The sequence below is a fragment of the Pelodiscus sinensis genome, chromosome 1 (genome assembly GCF_052426305.1).
Source record: "Pelodiscus sinensis isolate ZL-2025 chromosome 1, ASM5242630v1, whole genome shotgun sequence".
In the NCBI taxonomy this organism is placed as follows: Eukaryota; Metazoa; Chordata; order Testudines; family Trionychidae; genus Pelodiscus; species Pelodiscus sinensis.
In genome coordinates, this window is record NC_143052.1 from 597917 (window position 1) to 602745 (window position 4829).

Sequence of the window (4829 nt, forward strand, 5' to 3'; positions counted from 1 at the left end):
CTACATCCCTAGAGGTGTTTAAGTCCCAGCTGACAAAGCCCTGGGCTGGGTTCCCGGGGGGGGGGGGTGGGGTGGAATCTCCATCCCTAGAGGTGTTTAAGTCCCAGCTGACAAAGCCCTGGGCTGGGTTCCCGGGGGGGGGGGGGGGGAATCTACATCCCTAGAGGTGTTTAAGTCCCAGCTGACAAAGCCCTGGGCTGGGTTCCCGGGGGGGGGGGGGGGTGGAATCTACATCCCTAGAGGTGTTTAAGTCCCAGCTGACAAAGCCCTGGGCTGGGTTCCGGGGGGGGGGGGTGGAATCTACATCCCTAGAGGTGTTTAAGTCCCAGCTGACAAAGCCCTGGGCTGGGTTCCCGGGGGGGGGGGGGGGGTGGAATCTACATCCCTAGAGGTGTTTAAGTCCCAGCTGACAAAGCCCTGGGCTGGGTTCCCGGGGGGGGGGGTGGAATCTACATCCCTAGAGGTGTTTAAGTCCCAGCTGACAAAGCCCTGGGCTGGGTTCCCGGGGGGGGGGGGGGGGAATCTACATCCCTAGAGGTGTTTAAGTCCCAGCTGACAAAGCCCTGGGCTGGGTTCCGGGGGGGGGGTGGAATCTACATCCCTAGAGGTGTTTAAGTCCCAGCTGACAAAGCCCTGGGCTGGGTTCCCGGGGGGGGGGGGGGTGGAATCTACATCCCTAGAGGTGTTTAAGTCCCAGCTGACAAAGCCCTGCCCGGGATGGTTGAGTCGGGCTGGTCCTGCCTTGGGCCGCAGGTTGGATTCATGAACCTCCTGAGGTCTCTTGAGCCCTAGGAGTCCATGAGTCTATGGGGCCAAAGCTAGAGCTCTGGGAATCTGGGAATTTCTGGCTGGGGATTGCAGCTGCTCCCCAGCCACTGCTGCACACCCCCTGGCCTGTGCGCCAGGCTCCAGCAGGCAGCTGGGCAGAGCGGCATGGTCAGGCCTGGGTGCCAGGGGTGTCCAGACGTGGCAGACTCAGTGGTCAGGCAGGCCACGGTCTCTGAGGAGAGGTCGCTGCAGCACAACCAGGACAGTTCTGTGCAGCCTGCTGTGATGGGAGGGGGATTGTCAGTCCTTTCAGCACAGCGCCCACAGCTTCAACTGGCGAGACCGGAGGTGTGTTCGCTGGCTTGGGCTGAAGGGGGGTCAGGAGGCTGGGGCCAGCTCTATCAGTAGAGACACAGGAAGCCCGAAAGCTGAACAATGGGTGCCCGTGAACGGGGGTCCCTCCCAGCGGGCTGGATGTGTGACCTCAGCATGGCCAGTGGGGATGGTGAGAGGAGACAGGGAGGGTAAATACCCCCAGTCTCTTACCTGGGACAAGCCACCGGCAAGGGAGGGGAAGGCAGGATGGTTCTGGAGCAGCAAGACCCGGGAGCTGAGCTGGCTGCTCTGGAGTCAGTCTGACCCACTGCTTCACTGCGCTGCCCGAAAACCGTCCCACATGGCCTGCAGGTGACGAATGGACCCGCCCGCGACTGAAACGGGCTCCTGGAGTCGCTGCACATCCCCGATGCGGGGCATTGACCCGAGGAGTAATTAGAGATCCTAATTCGAACTACCTACTCCGTGCCGCGTGGAGCCACGTGGAGCCGCGGGCACAGAGTTCAGACTAAGGGGAATTTAAAAATGGCGACGCCCGGGAAGATGCAAATGAAGCCCGGGATATTTAAATCCCGGGCTTCATTTGCAACTTGGAATGCCTGCATTAGCCTCCCCCGTTCGAACTAGGGGGCTAGTGTAGACAGACCCTTAGAGTCTTTGGCCAGGAGCTGCCCACAGCTGGACTTGCAGGGCAGCTCTCGCGGGAAGAAACTGAGGGTTCGTCTACACTAGCAGGGCCCAGGGCAGCGCCACCCAGTCCTACTCTGCCCTCAGCTCTGCTCCAGCCCCGCCCCAGCCTCTGGCTCCTACTCCTGCTCCTCAGCCCCTGCTAAGCCTCCAGCTCCAGCCTCCACCCTTGGCTCCCGACCCCCAACTGTGGTCTGGCTCCGGGCCCGGCTTCCAGGGGGCGCAGGCAGAGACCGCGAGGGACACGGGAGTGGGACGTAAAGTGTTCGGGGAGCGCTGGCCCACAGCCGGGGGCTCTGCCGGGCCTAGGAGCTGAGACTAGCTGTGCAGTCTGGGGCCTGAGCTTCCAAGCCTGCACAGCTGCCTGGCGTGATTCGTAGCGCTCATCCAGCAGCCCCTGGCTCTGGAGCCAGGCTGAGTTGTGCTGCCCAGGGCTCCGCTTGCCATGTAAACATTGTGACAGACCGGGCCGTGTCTGGGCACAGCTGAGGGCGTCCGCTCAGGGCGAATTGCTCAAATCCAGGGCTTCTTACAGCCCCCGACTGGTGACCGTTCCACACAGGCCACAAACCAGTCCCACAGAGCGCTTCAGCAACCTGCCTGAAGCCTCCCGAGCAAAACCCCTCTGACACCCCAGCAATATCCGTGCCCCAGATGGCCCCGGGCCTATACACCGGTGGGGGGTCCTAGCACCCAATCCCACCTACCCCGAACAAGTTCTGTCCGGTTCCAAGAAACCAGCCACAGATCCCTGGTCAATTTACCCTCTGGACCTTACCCACAAATCACGCTGGGCCAATCCTTTAGACTCTATATCTAAAGGTTTATTGTTACAAGAAAGAAAAGCCTGAGAGTAAGGTTATTAAAGTACAGTACGTACATGCACCGAATCTCCCAGTCCTCGATGCAGGCTCTAGCAGAGATGTTGCAGCTGCTGGTTTAAAAGTTCTTATTGCACATCCTACGATCAGGATGGGTCCACAGGTCTTCCGGGCTCTTCAATCCCTGCAGTGCTGCCTCTGGGATGAAGTGCTGAGCTGAGAACAAAAATGGCATCGATCACATGGCCTCTTCTGGTCTCAGCCGGTCACTTGGTCCTCAGCCTCTCTCTGCTGGCAGCTCTTGGGTCTCCGCCCTCCTGCTTTAGGTGTGTCTTTGGGCCATCAAGGGCCATTGTTCCACAGGGCTTCACTACTCAGCCTGTCCATAGCCATGCTCAACCACATTCACAGAAATATTCAGCTTCCACACAGATTACAGATTCCTACCTACACACACAGACATTATACACTCACATAAATAGCGTACATAAGATCAACAAACAATAATCTCCCATTCAATCCCCACATGGCTCCCCCCTATACCAATTTCTGGGGCCAACACCCCCACCTAGGGGTGCAGCAGCGATCTGGCTTCTTCCCTCCAATTCAGCAACGTGACAAACATACCCCAGAGCACGGGAGCCCAAGGCTCAGGCTCGGAGCCATGGCAACCGTGTGGCCTTCCCTGTGGAAAAACAGGACCTTTTGGGGTCTGGCACCGTGCAGGGTCCTTCCAAATTCCTGCTCACACGCTGGGCCCAGCATCGCCCCATGGGCCTGGCAATGCTGTGAGGGGAGGCCTCAGCCGTGGATTCCAGCGCGCTGGACCCAAGGGAATCGCGCCGCCCTGTTCTCCAGAGCCGCTCCTGGCCAGCGTCACACAGGCGGGTGCGTAGGGCTGGGAGCGCAGCACAGGAACCCCTCAGCCTGTAGGTCTGGCCCCCCTCAGCCCAGCACATCTGAGTCTCCCCTGCTCCTGCAGCCACCGGGGCTCCTCCTGCTCCCCCTGCCCCCCTCAGCCCAGCACATCTGAGTCTCCCCTGCTCCTGCAGCCAACGGGGCTCCTCCTGCTCCCCCTGCCCCCTCAGCCCAGCACATCTGAGTCTCCCCTGCTCCTGCAGCCACCGGGGCTCCTCCTGCTCCCCTGCCCCCCTCAGCCCAGCACATCTGAGTCTCCCCTGCTCCTGCAGCCAACGGGGCTCCTCCTGCTCCCCCTGCCCCCTCAGCCCAGCACATCTGAGTCTCCCCTGCTCCTGCAGCCAACGGGGCTCCTCCTGCTCCCCTCAGCCCAGCACATCTGAGTCTCCCCTGCTCCTGCAGCCAACGGGGCTCCTCCTGCTCCCCTCAGCCCAGCACATCTGAGTCTCCCCTGCTCCTGCAGCCAACGGGGCTCCTCCTGCTCCCCCTGCCCCCCTCAGCCCAGCACATCTGAGTCTCCCCTGCTCCTGCAGCCACCGGGGCTCCTCCTGCTCCCCTGCCCCCCTCAGCCCAGCACATCTGAGTCTCCCCTGCTCCTGCAGCCAACGGGGCTCCTCCTGCTCTCCTGCCCCCCTCAGCCCCCTCCTAGCCGAGCCTCTGGTCTCCCCCCAGCTGGGCCCTCTCTGCAGCCCATTGGCCTCCCCTGGCTGGACCCGGCTGTGCCCTCCAAACTGGGTCTGTCGGTCACCGGGACCCAGTCACTGGGGGCTCCAGTTCTGTGCTGGTCCCTACAACAAACCCCTCCCCCTCCCCTCGTTAACCCCATAACACCCAGAGACACTGAGTGCCCCCCCTTGCCATGAGGCGAACTGAGGCGGCCGGCTCAGGTGCCAGAGTGGGGGGGGCACCACTGGGACCCAGCGGGTAGAAAATGGTCTCTCCGGCGGGTGCAGATGGATGCGCTCGGCGCTAGACGCACAGAGCTGGGGGGTGCGGCGCTGGAGAAGGGGGCACAAGAGACGGAACAGGCAGGCAGGAGGAAAGGGGGTGGGGGCGTCATCTGAGCTCCCCGCCTCAGGTGCCAAAATGTTGTGGGCCGGCCCTGCCCTCATGCCACCCCTCTGAACTTCCACAACTCCCCCACTTCGTCAAAGGGGGCTGTTCTGCACTGTGCCCCGGGGGGGGGGCTGTTCTCCACTGTGCTCCGGGGGGGGGGCTGTTCTCCACTGTGCTCCAGGGAGGGGGCTGTTCTCCACTGTGCTCCGGGGGGGGGGGGCTGTTCTCCACTGTGATTCCCTG